The following is a 15,190-nucleotide window of genomic DNA, read 5'->3' as shown; positions in this document are numbered from 1 at the left end:
AATCTAAAATTCCTATAGCCCTGCTTCCCTGGGCCAAGTCAAACAAGGATATTGTCCTTTTAATGTCTTAAAGGCTCTGTTTTCTTGTAATGCCAAATGCAATATTTTTTTGAAAACACTACACCAGAAGTTTCCCAGCTGAGAAAACAGGCTGGTGAAAAATGGTTTCAGAAAATGAAATAAACCATGCAAAAGCTGTTCAGGGTGTGTGTATGAAATGAACATCTGGATTTGGCTTGTTAAACTGCCTCTTTTTTTTACCTCTCTGCCCCCACCCTTTCTTTTTCTCACAGCTGTTTGAAAGAGTCCTAAGGGCAAAGAGACAGGTCAATGGGCTGGGTTACACCTTTTTTTCTTTCCCTTTTTTTTTCTGAACCTCTTTGCACCTACGCAAGGAATCCAGGCCACATGTGTGTTTAATAAGTAGGCACAAACACAAGAGACTAAAAAAAAAAAAAAAAATCCCAATTCCTGTTGGTTCTTAGGAGAGACACTGAAGGAAAAATAAACTCCGGATTTCAAATTTTCTCTCTCAAAAAAAAGAAACCTTATGGTTCCAATAAAATATTCCTTTAAAAACCCAATGGATTTTTTATTTTTTTTTCAAATCATGGTCTTTGTGGAATAGATCTTTTTCTGTCTTCATTTGGAGAGAATAACAATGGGTTAATCCCTCACCTGCTGCAGCCAGAGAAAATGATGAAATGCCAATGGCCTGGGTTCACTGAACTGAGTCTTCCTACAGACGAAATTGACACATACATTTATATTGAGTGGGTTCTTATTTAATTTCAGGCTGCAACTTCCCCGGTCCAGAAATGAAACAGAGAACAAAAGGAACTGAGAAATTATCCGGAGGTGAGATTTTCTGAGTAGCAGAGAACTCCCTTCCTCCTGCCAGCATGTCCCTGACACTGCTACAGCCATGGCCAGGAGCAGAGCATCTTCCAGCTGGAGGAGGCTCCCTCACCTGGCTCTTTTAGCCAGGGTCTGAGAGTTCTGTTAGGTCTAGCCTTGAGTCACTGTCTTCACCACATATCTCAACCACCAGCCAGTGCTGCTAAGACACCTCCAGGCCACTGACAATGGCCTGCCTGTAAATACCCCATTCCTTTGAGCCACTGGAGCCTCATGGAGACACCCATGGAATGAGGCCATCCGACCTGAGCAGGCACAGACAGCAAATCACCCAGATCCTCTCATCTGGAACTTCATCTTCTGCCCAGCCATGAACAGTTTCGGTGCTCCCTGTGCACACAGCCACACATAGAATGATGGAATAGTTGGAAGAGACCCCTCAGGGGTCATAGAATGATGGAATAGTTGGAAGAGACCCCTCAGGATCCTCAAATCCAGCTCCAGGCCCTGCACAGGACACCCCAGGAATCCCACCCTGTGCCTGAGAGCGGTGTCCGAATGCTTCTAGAAGTCAGACGGGCTTGGGGCTGTGACCACTGCCCTGGGGAGCCTGTTCCACTGTGTGAAAACTTCTTTCCTGATATCCAACCTAAACCTCCCCTGACTCAGCTTTTCAGCTGAGACAGAAGTATTGCACTTGTGGGTTGATCTATATAAATACCCACCTCCTGCTGCTCAGAGCTTTTGCACACACAGGTGGAAGAGTTTATGACCCTTGTAGCAAACCTGAACCATGAATATTTACTCCACTTCCTTTTACTCCTCTGAATTCTGCTTGGGGTTGGTTACAATATTGCAGTCCAGTAGGCACAAAAATAAGTCCCCAGATCCTTGAGTTTGTTTGAGGAATCTTACTTTGGATAGAAAATTGATGCTGAAAATTAAATATCTGAGTAAAAACCCTTTGCAAAACACAAGTGCTGCTGCCAGGAAAGAAGCTGTATTGCTTAACGTTAATGCTATAACTGAGACAAGGCAGTGATAGTTCCTGGAAAAAGCCTTTGCACAGTAGCCTATATGGAAAAGCCAGTGCTTGGCAATAGGGGCTGCATGTACAGAGCAGATGAAACACACAGCGACTGTGCTGAGCTCTGGGAGGTCCTTCCACACAGGAGAGGGCAGTGCCTTTTGCTGGTGTGATGACCCTGGATTTGAGCTACATAAATATGACCAAAACAAGTGAACAACAAACAAACAGTACATAGAAAAAGGATCCCACTGTAGCGCCAGTGCTGGCTGTGTGTCAGTCCTAGGTCTGCATGGGTCCATGGCAAGACAACTCTAAATCTGAAATAGAAACCTACCAGTGAGTCATTTTACAAGGAGGAATGGCTTCAGACTGAAACAGAATAGGTTTAGATTAGTTATAAGGAAGAAACTGTTCCCAGTGAGGGTGCTGAGGCCCTGGCACAGGGTGCCCAGAGAAGCTGTGGTTCCCCCCGGATCCCTGGAAGTGTCCAAAGCCAAGATGGATGGGGCCTGAAACAGCCTGGGATAGTGGAAGGTGTCTCTGCCCATGGCAGGGGTGGAACAAGATGACTTTTAATGTCTCTCCCAACCCAAAGCATTCTGTGATTCTGTGATGGTTCTATGATTCTTGCATTAAGCTGGTCCAATGATTGTTGTAGGCCACAATGTTTGGTCAGCAGAAACTAATTTGCTCATATATTCCAAGTTCATATCTGCTTCAGTAGGGCTCAAAACCAGAATTACCTGAAAAATCCAGCTGAAAGTAAAGTGAATTCCCCTTCTTTTCTCTCCTACTGTATTTTATTTTTTTAAATGAAAGACCGTGAGAAGAGCATGGAAGTGAATATTATTTATGGAGCACCTAATAAAAATGCTGTGGGGAAATAATTACTGGAAACATCTGACTGTGTGACTGTAAATGCCTGGGCCCCAGCACACTGATTTAATGGACCACTGCTCTACTCTGTTATGCCTCGTGCTACTGACTGCAAGCCCCCTGCTCTCCTATTAAACCCCTCACAGTGCTGGTAGGTCAGGACTGGATTCTGCAAGGTTTGTGGCAATTTTCCAGAGAGGGATAATGCGAGCAGGGGTGACTCTGTGTTCACAGAGAGGCCTGGAGCCAGCCCTGGGAGAGAAAAAATGCTTCGTGAAGAAATCACAGTGAAAACCTGGATAGTTTGTGGTTCTGGGACTGAATAATGTTTCATAATCCAGACACCAGGTGCTTTAGGTATTTCTGAAAGACACTGGTTAGATGTTAACTCTTCTTTTTTTTTCCTTTCAACCCATTTATCATTCACAAGCCACCAAAGATTTTCATTTTTGGCTGTTATTTTCTCTTTAATATCCCTTTAGGACCTCCTGAACCCAGTAGTATAAAGCCATGCAGCCTCCCTGCACAAAGGGCACTTCTTACTCAGAAATACTTCCATCCCCTCCACTGTTTCACAGATAGATGCAAAAATGTTAAAATTCACAAGACACCTTGTAAGTGATATAGAAAACAGAAGGATTTGAAGTTCCTGCTTTCATTTGCAAAAACAGTCCTGAAGAAAGACTGGAGGGCTATCATTTAACTGCTGCTGCTGACTTGCTAAATGAAGAGGAGAAAGTAAAAGGCAGCTCACTGCCACACTGACAGCAAGAACAAAATCACATCCACTCCTTCTGAACCCAGCAGTTAACACGTTTTTTCGGGGTTTTTTTTTTCCCCTTTCCTTTTTTTTCTTTATTGATGGTTTTAATGTAATATTTAAGTTGGAGCTAAAACAGACCATGGAACATTAAATCACTACCAAATGCAAATTTACCTATATATCTGAACTCCATTTTCTCCTACATTTACAAAGCAAAATTCTACCATTTGAACTGCAAGCTCCTATTGCATTTAATGGGAGGCAGCAAACTCCAGGCATTACTTGGAATATACATGCACTTATCTTGTTGTTACAGGTCTCTCTCGCAGAACTAAAAGAGAGCTTTAGTACCAGACAGTATCTCTCTGGGGTCATACCCAATGAATAGTGTTTTTTGAAAGGATTATTTCAAAGGAACTCTGAAAAAGAATCTAATGACTTGCAAGCTACAGGATTGCAGCATGGGAGGAAGTAGATAATGGAATATGACAGCAATGCATTTTTCATAAACCCAGTGATTTCTATCATAACGAGAAGCCCATCTATAATTCGGAGAACTCCCCCCCCCAGAAGGAGACCTGCGCTGTTGCAGAAAGTGCACTGGAGTACGAAATGAAACAATAATGATGATGATGTTACTGATGAGTCCCACAGCTCTGTCTTCCCTTCTGTCTCGCTGAGGTTCAGGCAAGAGGAGCCGTTGCAATCCCCCTCTGCCTCGGCATCACTAACCAGGGAAGCTCAGAGCACACATCAGAGACCTCCTGATAGATGCGAGGCCCCAGAGAAGAGGCTGCTCTTTATCTGCCGAAAGTTAAGGCCTGCATCTGCTCTCAATTAGCAGGCAATTAGGGAAAACAAACTTGTTTACATTGGCTATGAAATCTAAAATAATTTGTGAGATGTCAGGGCAGGATATTAAGATGTTAATGATCTTGTTTCTGTACTTTGTTGCGTGCGCTGTAGGATCACACCTTCCTTCCGCGGCTCCGCACACAGTGCTGGGTTGATTGGCTTCTGGGAGGGAGAGGAACCCCCAGAGGCTGCTTTGGATGGGAGGAGAAGTTCTGTTTACAAATAGTACGTTATAGGAGACCTGAGGACAAGGGCTCCTTTGAAAAAAAATAAGGGGAGCTGTTAATTTGTAATTGTGAAATAATGTCATGTCATGGATTACAGCCTTCAGAGGTTTCAACCACAATTCCCATTGTGAAGGCCCATGCTGTAACCTCCTGTGAGTGTCAGAAACAGCGACTGAAAAAACCCAAGAAAGGCTGTTTGCAACCCTTTGCTGGGTTTATTCCCCCAGCTCTCCCTCCACAAAAGCCCACCCAGGCAGGTGACTGTAGCACAGGGAGGTTTTTTGCCCCACTGAGACATCTAAGGACAACTGTGACCTCTGAGCTTCAACTTAACATTTGAGATAGGGTCCCACTTATTTCTGTGTCACTTCCTTACAAATATCTATTTACACCATTAACTCTTCCAGAAGAAAGTTTTCACCACTGACCTCTCATTTCAGCAGCATCACCAGGGAGAGGTTGCTTAATGTTCAGCTTCTTGGCTTCACTTGGGTCATTTCTGGGCAGCCACATGAAAAAAGGTTTGCACAAACATTTATTCTCCTTGGGCAGAAGGATGAAAAGCAACATCAGCGTCCTTTGTTTCTGAAATCACAGAATTTGTTTCCATCAGCACAATACAATACAAGAACAGAGGAATTGATGAGGAAAGTGCAGAAACACCTGCCTGGAATGTGCATTTTGTACCTTATTTAATACAATCAGTACATTCTTACTGGCTGCCCACATTAATTCTGTCAAACTTGCAGTGGGGCTTATTGCCATATTGACCTTATATGACACAGTCATCACATCTATCTTTCAGCCACCAGAAAAAAATTCTAGTAAATAATCCACTCCAAGTTGACAAAATTAAATTTTTACTGTTCCCACTAATGAACCCTGTTACCGTAATTATTTATGTCATGTAAACAGAGCTCTGAGCTCAACTTGCCCTCAACAATTCAAAAAGCCAGAGAACAAAAAGTGCACCACAGGTGCCACTGTGCCCTCTTGTGTTCTCCTTTGGGCCATCTCCTCTCTTGACCTCTTGGCTTTTTTCACCATACAGTATGGATCCAGCTCTAATAAGAGCCAGGTGCTCAAGCCCCCAGGCTACAAAATAGCTGTAATTACAGTATTAATAGCATTCTGCTAAATCAGAAAAAAAAATCCCAAATAGGTCAGTATTTGTGGTTATATTTTTCAAAGTCCTGGTGATTGTTTTCTTTCCAATTTTTTGTTTCTTACTGGTATTTATGATGCCTAAGAGACATTCCAGAGGCCAAAATAGAGGCGATCTGATCTTCACATGATATTCCTAACTTTCCACAAGAATAAATAGCAGGAGAAGATCAGATCTACATTACACCAGCCCCAGAGGTACACCCTTGAGTCTTGACCTCCTTAGATGAAAAGCAGAAGAGCTCAGTATTATTAGTATTTATTGTTTTTATCTTAATTGCTACTATTATTAAGCAGCCCATGAAATATATTAATATAAATAACACAAACACAGACATTTGAAAGATGAATTCAAGCACAAAGAAAAGACATATCCTATTTACCAAATATTAAACTACATTTCTCTAATACTTTCCATTAACAACTCTTGCAGATGCATACTGCATGAGTCAGTCAATACTAAAGGTTAGGATGAATGTGGACAGTATGGGAATGCCAGCTGAGCTCCTTGGTGGAAACTTATTGAAAACATTAAAAAAGGGGGGCTTTCTTAAAAGAAAAAAATATTATATTAATGTAGATTCTGTCATTAACATTCAGATCAAGGCAGTTCACTTCAAAAGTTGAAAAAATCAAAACTGTTGCTGGTCCATTTGCAATAGGGCAGGAGAGAGCCTCTCCTGCAGCAGGGGGAGAGGGAGCCCTAACCTGACAATTCTGTTCCATGAAGGCTTGGAAAGGCTCTTCTGTTCTTCAGGGTGTTGGAAAGAAAACTTTTGCAGAACTTTCCCAGCAGGAGAATCATGGCCATGGGCATCACAGCTCTCCTGATTGTGCTCCCCTCAGGCAGCCCCACCATGGGGCGCCAGGCAGGGACCCCTCCTCTACAGCTTCTTCATCCCAGACAAGGAAACCCACACCTCAACATCCACTTGCCAAATCATGTCCCTTCTGCTGCTTCCACCCCTCTCACCACCAGCAAAACCTGGGCAGGCACCACACCCATTGTAAGGAGCCTGGCCTTGTGGAAGGTGTCAAGAGAGGGTGGCAAGAGATGGTCTTTAAGGTTCCTTCCACGCCAAAGCTTTCCATGATTCTGTGATTCAGCTGGTGACCATGCAACGAGCTCAACACTTTCACTCCCAGCTCTGTTGAGTCCTCAGTACCAAGAGTAGTAAAGCATGTTTTTGTCAGTAAACTACAGTGCTGTGACTCAGCCCCTGACACACAGGGTGCAGTCACCGTGTGTACAGTAACACGGTGCCATATTTAGAGTTTCTGACCATAACCACACTTGCAAAAAACTGCATTAGATCAGCAGCCAGTTTCCCGGACTCCCACTCCTTGTTTCTGACTTCAGGAATTCAGATTATTTGTCTTGTACCAAATAAAGTTGCTTAGGAGATAAAACAGTAAGAAGGAAAAACAGAAGGGCCTAACAATTAGCTTTAATCTGTTCTGTCTTGAATAGATAATGCTTATAGAGGAAAACAGCAGATAGTAAAGACACAAAAAATTGTAACAAATTGAAACCTAACATGAAAATAAACCTTTCCCCTTGATTTTTATTTTTAAAGTTTGAATGTTATCCTTAGCAGCACATAAGTAATTTGCAGAAATACTGTCCAATCCTCATTAACTGTATTTTTCCTCCTTAAGGATGCCTGTAAATATCAGCATAGGCAGAGCAGAAGACCCACAGAGGAAGGTGTCTGAGTTTGCACTGTGGCTACTGCTGCTTTCTGCACTCAGCTCTCAGGAGGGAATGCTGCAGCTGGCTGTGTTCAAGGGGTTTTTTTCCCATAAAGAGCAGGTTTGCTGCAGTGTAAAGACTATCTTACTTAGTTTTCTTTCCATTGTTGTTATGTTTTGTTTTGGTTTTGCTTCGGGTTCTTTTTGGTTTGTTTAGAGGTTTTTTTTTTTTTAATAACTTCAGGTATTGCTTGTAGGATGAAGAAAGTCGAGAGACTCAATCACACAGGATGTTTTGGGATTAGAGAGGATCAGAAGCTCATGCTTTCGTTGCAAGAGAGAGTGTTTAACAGTGAGACCAGATGAGATCAAAGATACCTGTCCTGGGAAAAGAAAGGCAGATAAACATTGTCACTTAGAGAAGGTGATGAGTGCTGGGAGAGGGGATCCGGGACATATCAGATAACTCTGACCTGGGTCCCAAAACATCCCCTGTCTGCAAGGAGTGAGAGGCCTATTCAGGTGTATTTATTATTTTGTCTACACTTGTTTCTTTCCCATGCTATTTCAGAGAGAATCACCTGCACACAGCTGCTCCCAGGGAATTGCAGGGATAACACCTGCGGGCTTGGGAGTCTAAGAAAAAATCATGGACTTCAAGTGCAAAAGGTCACGGCTGGTCCTGTGGTTTTAGGGCAGCTGCACCACAGAGCTTCACTGCCTCCAGTGCACTGCCAGGCACTGAAGGAGAGAGTGTCCCAGCAGCTGAGAGCTGGCACAGAGGCCAGGGGAAGTCCAGAGTCTGGAGAGCTGCCCTGGAGAGCAGGAACTGAAGCCACACGTCCATTGCTGTGGGCAGAGGGCACAGCACTGGCGCCCCCCAGTCAGTGCAGTACTGAATGACCTCTGCAGAGCAAAGACTAAGCCAATCCACTCGAAGGCAAAACTGGGCTGGAAAACTGCTCAGCATATTCTTTTCTTTATTTTTTTGTCATTCTTTCAATTAATATGCACAGCCTCTGTGATGATTGGGTTGTGTTCTGGGTTATTGGTTTTTTTTTTTTTTCATTTTTATAGAAATAATCACAGAATGGTTTGTGTTAGAAGGGACCTTAAAGATTGTCTTCTTCCCCCCCAGGGATGTCACCCGATAGATCAGGTTGCTCCAAGCCCCATCCAGACTGGTCTTGGACATTTCCAGGGATGGAGCAGCCACAGCTTCTCTGGACAACCCGTGCCAGGGCCTCAGCACCCTCACATGGGAGAACTGTTTCCTAGCATTTGATCTAAATCTCTCCTTCTTAGTTCAAACCATTGCCCCTTGAAAACAAAAGATAATGGTAAAAATGGTCATAAAGGAAATTGGCTTTTGACCTGTTTGGATTTGTTTAAATGCTGGGTTTGAAAGAATCCTTTTCTATCAATAGCACTAATAGATCCTACTGACCTCATTTCCATTTCCAGGGCAGGGAAAAGTTGTGTCTAGCCATCCAACTGAGACTGAAAAAAGAAAAATATCAGAACTGTGACAATTGGAACATTTAGCAATATTGCTATTGTACCACAGACCCTGGAATTCTTTAGGTGGGCTCTCTCTCCTTTCCACCCTCTTCTCCATTACAAAAAGCCCAGAATGGCTGTGGGTCACCCGCCAGCTCTCTGGAGGCTGGCAGCTCCAGGAGAGGGGGCTGGCTGGCTCGGCTCTCTGTTTATTTTCTGGGAAGTCAGGCCTGGTCAAGTGGAATGAATCTTGTGTTCATTTTAAGAAAGTTTATATTTGACTCTGGTAGGGCTGGGGAGGAGGTGAATGATAGGAAGAGGAGGGAAGGACCAGAGACCTTGTGGGGCTGCCCCCACAACACCACAGGCAGCCCCATGGCCAAGGCTGCAAGAAAATGAAGCAAAGCTCCAAAATCAAACATGGTCTGATGTTGTTTTTTCTTTCTTCAAAGCTGAGAGATGACTCTAAAGCTAAATCCAGCTCTCACTCCCCAACTGACCTTGTAACTCATGAAAAAAATGTAAACTAAATCCTCTGCTTTTAAAAATCATCTTCCAAACTGTGGACAAAAAAACACTTCCCAACATTGCAGCACAACCTGACTCATCCTACAGCAACAATCTCTTTTTGCTACCCACACCTTGTGGAACTCAAAGTCTCATCTGCCACTGCTGCCTGCAAGACAAAGCAAGGGGATGCTTTTTCATGCAGTTCTTGGAGCAATTCTGCTGGGAGAAGGCACAGAGTGGAAGTGGAGAAAGGAGCTGAACCAGCCAGGACTTTCACACAACCTTTGCACAGTTGCATGAAACGCTCTAACGTTTTTTAGGCTGTGTCCTCAAAGCAGGATAACAGAAAGAGTTGATGCAAATCTGTGGCTTTGCATCTTTTGCAGGGCATCATTCCCTGCCCAGGAACTGTGTGGAGGGAGTGTCAGCAATCCTGCCTTGGCTGCTCACAGAGGAAGCAGTAAATGGAGATGCTCTGTGCAGACTCTGCGTTCCCCATGCGGTGTAAACCAAAACCAGTTCCTGCAATTCTCTGCAATAATATAGAAGGTTTGCTGGCTACTTCTCCCATCTGTCTCTTGTGGGTATAGACTCCTGGCCTCTGAGGAAACCAAGAATGACATCCTACTAGATTTATAATCACAGGGATTTATAAAATACAGTGTTGTTGTTATGTGCCTTGAAGTGAAAGGGGAAAATAAATAAATAAACGACATGGGCGTCGCCACTGGAAAAAATAAAAAAAAAAATCTGATCTCAATCAACCAACCACATTTACTACTCTGCATCCATGGCCAGGCTCACTGCATAAACCACCCCTGTCAGCCCTTCATTCTTTCCAATACTTCTTAGGAGCATCCATCTTCTTCAATACAACATCCCTGATTTAAAAAGCCAGACACAAATTAATTCCGGGAATCCTACGGCGGGGAGACATTAAAACCCATTTAGAGGTTTCTGTGGAAGGCTCTCTCCGTGCCTATTTCAGGCAGCTCAGCTCGCTGGAGCCAGCCTGGAGGAGCAGGAGGTCACAGGTCTGCGGCGGATGCAGGGACACGCCAGCCTGGGATGAGGCACCCACCGAGGGGATGTCTCTGTGGAAGGCTGGGAGGAGGACACTGGGAGGCTGTCTGTTGTAGGGAATTAAATTAAATATTTCTCATTTCTTTTTAACTCCTTCATTCTAAGGCAAAGCATTAAATCTCACAGGTTTCACTTGCAGAGATCAGCCGCCTTCAAGATTTCTGCTACAGCTCTCCTTGGCTGGGATAAAGAAATGTGGTAAAAAAAGGAGGGGGAGTTGAGCTTCTCTGTTCAGAAGAAATGTGTCTAACACATCTCCTGGGGTCTGAAGAAAGAAAGAGACTTCCTGTAGATTTGGAGGGTTAAATTACCCCTCAGGGTTAGGTGTTAAGAAGCATCGCTCCTTCCAATATTTATTATTAAGTATCTCACTGGTTTTCCTTTCAAATGGCTGTGTTAAGATGTGCAAATGGCACATCTGGAAGGACAAGGACAGGGACCTGTCCCCTGGCTCACCTGGCCTGCAGTCAGGAGGGTCCATGGGTCACACATCAGCTGCACCGCAGTCACTCGGCTGCACTTTAGCTGCTGGCACAGAACATTACAGCACATTTTCTTCTCTCTAGCTCATAAAAATCATGCATTTTGTCAATAACCCCACCTATTTTTATATTAATTTTATGGGGACTTTTTTTTTTTCCGGGTATTGTCAAACCTTGCTTCAGACAATCCATGGGTAAAATAAACATTTCCTGAAGATACATTTCCTTCCTTTGTGCTTGAGAAGAGGAAGAACACCTTGTCCTAAGCGGATATGGTGAAAGGTTTGGGCTGTTTCAGGGAATTGACCATCATTAGGAGCTAAGCTCATGCCTTCATTTGTGACTCACCTGGTATTTTTAAGAGCAGACAAGAGCACTCGGTGTCATGTCCACCTTTTAGGACTGGTGTGATCAATACTCAACAATTGCCTCAAAACTCCCTGGATCCACATCTGCAGTGGATGTTGGTGAACATCCCCCATCTTCAGCAAGGACCAACCCAAAACCTCAGCCCTGCTGACTCCCCCAGCACTGGGCTATGTTTGATTATATTGGTTTACTTCAGGAACTACAAGCTGAAGCCGAAGCGGTCAATTGGCACTCAGGGAAAACAGTTGGTGATAAAAAGAGTAAGTTGTTGTGTTACCATTGACATCCTCCTCACATCAACAGCCAGGATTTGGGATGAAAGTGGCAAAACTCCCCCGATATTCAGGTGTTGTGATCAACAAGAAACAAAGCCTATTACAGCCTTCTAAGGGGAGCCAGTCCAACCACAAAGACACAAAGGAAAATCTGAAAAAGGACATAAAAACTTATATTCAAAGGAGACTGGTTCTTATCAGTATTTCTCCTCCCAACTATTTATATGATATTGTAGTTTATATGATGTTTGTAGTGACAGGACAAAAGGGAACGGTTTTGAAACCAAAAGAGAGTAATTTTAGATTAGATATAAGGAAAAAAATTGCTCCCTGTGAGTGTGACACATGGTGCCCAGAGAAGCTATGGCTGCCCCTTGATCCCTGGAAGTGTCCAAGGCCAGGCTGAACAGGGCTTAGGGCAACCTGGGACAGCAGAATGTGTCCCTGTCCCAGGGGGGTGGAGCAAGATGATTTTTAAGGTCCCTTCTAGCCCAAACTTTTCTGTGGTTCTATGATATTTCTGCATTGTGGGAGTCAGCAAAGTGAGATTGCAAAGGGCAACACACTGATATTTTCAGTCCAGACAACAGCAGAACAGAGTTTTTTTACGGGTAGAGATGGGCAAAAGAGTATTATTTAGAACCCCTGGAGGTCTAGGATTCAGACAGCTCATTTTAGTAGTTTTTAGAGCTCCATTACTGTTTTTCTTTGTGATAGTCAAAGGACAAGACCTGTTCTTGCCTATTATAGAGACCTACAGCCTGCCTTTGGCAATCCCACTTCAGCTGGTTGCACCTCAGTTTCCAAACTACCCCAGGAGAACAGAGAGAGCGATCTGCCTCCTTACACACCTGGGGCCAAATGTTTTCTGACCATAACAGACAGGAATTGCTATTAGAAATCTGCCTTAGACACAGATCATGTCTATAAATGCTTGAGAAGACAGGCTCAAAAGCAACATTTCAGGGAACAGAAACTAAATGCAAAGGAACAGAAACTAAATTCCTTGAAAGATCTATAAGGAAAAAAACACAACAGACACATTAATTATTTAGCAAAACTCAGATGTCCATTAATGGCCACTTAGACAGCGTTTTGGCAGGATATCCTCTTTACTGTGCCACTCTTGTATCCCTGTAGCTGCCCATTTTGCTTTGGTGTGTTTGTGAGTCATTTCTGCTCCTGTCAATGAGCTGAGGCTCTGCAGCTCCCCAGCTTGTTATGGCCACTCAATATCGTGCCAGCTCCAAAAGCCAGCACCCAAAAAGCCTTCCATGGACCAGTGAGCAACAAAAATCAAGTCATCAGCCCTGGGATGAAAGGAACTGTGGCAGATATTTTTTTTTTCAGCTGTAAATCAGCGCAGCCTCGTTTTACTAAAATGTGGGATCAGATCCTTGTCTCTGATCCCCAGCAAAGTTTTGTAAGGTGACAGAGACCAGAATTTGGCCAAGGAACACAGAAAGCTTGGAGAGGTCATATTCCATGCTCTTGGGTGCCGCCTGCAGGCTTTGGAACTTCAGGTTCCTAACCCACATTGACTGTAGTCACTCGTGGAATAAAAAGGGGACTCGTAGCATTAAAATTCTAGAGAAATCAAGGATTCAAAATACGAGGTTTTTGAATCAGTTTTGGGTAAGCAGAAGCTGAGATAGGCATTTTATTCTAACAATGAATCTTCACAATGATTTAAACCCCAAAAATAAAATTTAATAAACAAGCCAGAGAGCCGTAAACTCAAGGAGAGCAGCTTGGGAGGAAACACATCCAGGAATACCCTCAGATGCTGCTCTCTCTAACACAACATTGTGCTTTGATGAGGCCTCACAGACTTTCAGCCACCTAAGTGCCTTTGAGGCTACTCATTCCAGCCCCAAAAGGTATTCCACATACAGGGACTTAGAGAGTTGCTGCTATTTTACAGCTCCTTTTCCCTTTTTTTTTCCCATTCATTTTTGTACTGCTTCATGCTCCTGGACTACAGAAGTCCAGAGGCTCTGGCCTCAGTGTCCACAGACAGCCTCATCAGAGTTGTGATAGCAGAGCAGGACAGGAATGTGCCACCTGGTCACACAGATTGGAGCTACCTGCCCATGGCCAAGGGCTCTCCTGGAGGTCTGGCATCATTTGTGCCTTCCTGCACCTCTTTGTTCTCTGGCTTTTTCACCAGACCTCAGAATGGTTTCCCAAAAGGCTCAGCATTTGTTCTGGCAGCTGTCCATATTTTGCTTCCTCACAGTCCTCTGGGTCTGAGGCTGCTGCTCTCTCCCCTCCTGCTCCTGTCCCACCACTTCCTCCCCACGTCCCGTGCCTGAGGTAGGGCTCAGCTCATAATGACCCAGTTAAAAAAACACAGGTTATTTGTTTACGGAGCACATTGCACTCTCTGAGTCCAAAACAGCTCAGAGGGGATGTGGGGGCCCCTCCTTGGGTAAGTAAAAGTCGTTTCTGAGCCTCAGCAGCCTGAGCAGTGTTGGGGTTGTGGGATTTGCCCTGGGGTTGTGTGTGCAGGGGCTGTAGGGGATGGCAGAACCCCCTGCTCCCCAGGAGTGCCCCAGGGGATCCATCGGGGACACAGAGGGTGTGGGGAGGGTGGCCGAGCCCCTTGCTTGGCCCTTTGTCTGTTCTGAAGCAGGTGGTGAGTGGAAGGCAAAACCGAAGAGGAAAGAGTCAAAACAATTTCAACAGGGGAAAAAAATTGCCTTTTCTGATGATCTCAGACCCAGCCAGTGTTGGATCCCGGCTGTTTTGACCTGTGATATCAATGGCCATTACAACTTAGCTTTCAAATTCCTATTTTCTTATAAAAACAGAGGGTTACTCTACCAGCCCTCCCCTAGAAATATTACCCATTTCTATAAAGAACAGTAGATTTTTTCAAAATAGATCCATAATGGCTTTCATGTTTTTGCCAGCTCGATTCAAACTGAAAATACTGATTTGGTTTTAAAATTTATACAATCATAATAAAGTCTGAAAGTTACTGGTTTACTGGTTGTTTGAGTTTTTTAAACTTTTTAACTGGGAGTTATATGTCTTGTATAAATATAAAAGAAAAATGAAAATAATAAAAAGAGGGAATAGGAAAAATCAACAAGAAATACACAAATAGTAAGTCTGTAAAAAGACTATATTAATTTTAAATATTTTTCCCCAAAAAAATGAAACCTTTTGCTACTCTAAGAATTTTTCATGGAAATTGCTGCATTGTCCACCCGACTATACTCAGCTTAAAAAAAAATTGTACTTCAAGAATACATTTTAACCATCACTCATAAAATAGAGTCTTTTCTCCTTCTCAGTGCTTTCTCTCATATGTCAAGTCTCTGCCAGAAGTTCAAGGCCCTTCTCACTGAAGAAGAAAAAAGGGAATGAGGCAGAAGCGAGAGTGAGTGCAATTGAAAAAGGAGGAGAGAGAACAGCCCTGACACAGCAGAACTGGGAACAGCTCTGTGTCCTGTTGCAAATCTCCAGCAGGAGCCACTGAAATCCATCAGTGTCCCGAG

General features: G+C 43.8%; 1 long non-coding RNA gene across 1 annotated transcript in view; it reads right to left on the bottom strand.

The window, feature by feature from the left end:
- Positions 1–5,043: 5,043 nt before the first annotated feature.
- The window catches only part of LOC119710265, a 35,771-nt gene continuing 25,624 nt past the window's right edge, over positions 5,044–15,190 (bottom strand). Inside the window, exon 5 of the long non-coding RNA XR_005259531.1 lies at positions 5,044–5,194. This is a non-coding gene — a long non-coding RNA (uncharacterized LOC119710265). The remainder of the gene's footprint in view (positions 5,195–15,190) is intronic.

This window comes from Motacilla alba, chromosome 20 (assembly GCF_015832195.1).
Source record: "Motacilla alba alba isolate MOTALB_02 chromosome 20, Motacilla_alba_V1.0_pri, whole genome shotgun sequence".
Taxonomy (NCBI): domain Eukaryota; kingdom Metazoa; phylum Chordata; class Aves; order Passeriformes; family Motacillidae; genus Motacilla; species Motacilla alba.
The sequence above is the reverse complement of the archived record's forward strand: the minus strand, read 5'-3'. Positions and strand labels throughout refer to the sequence as shown.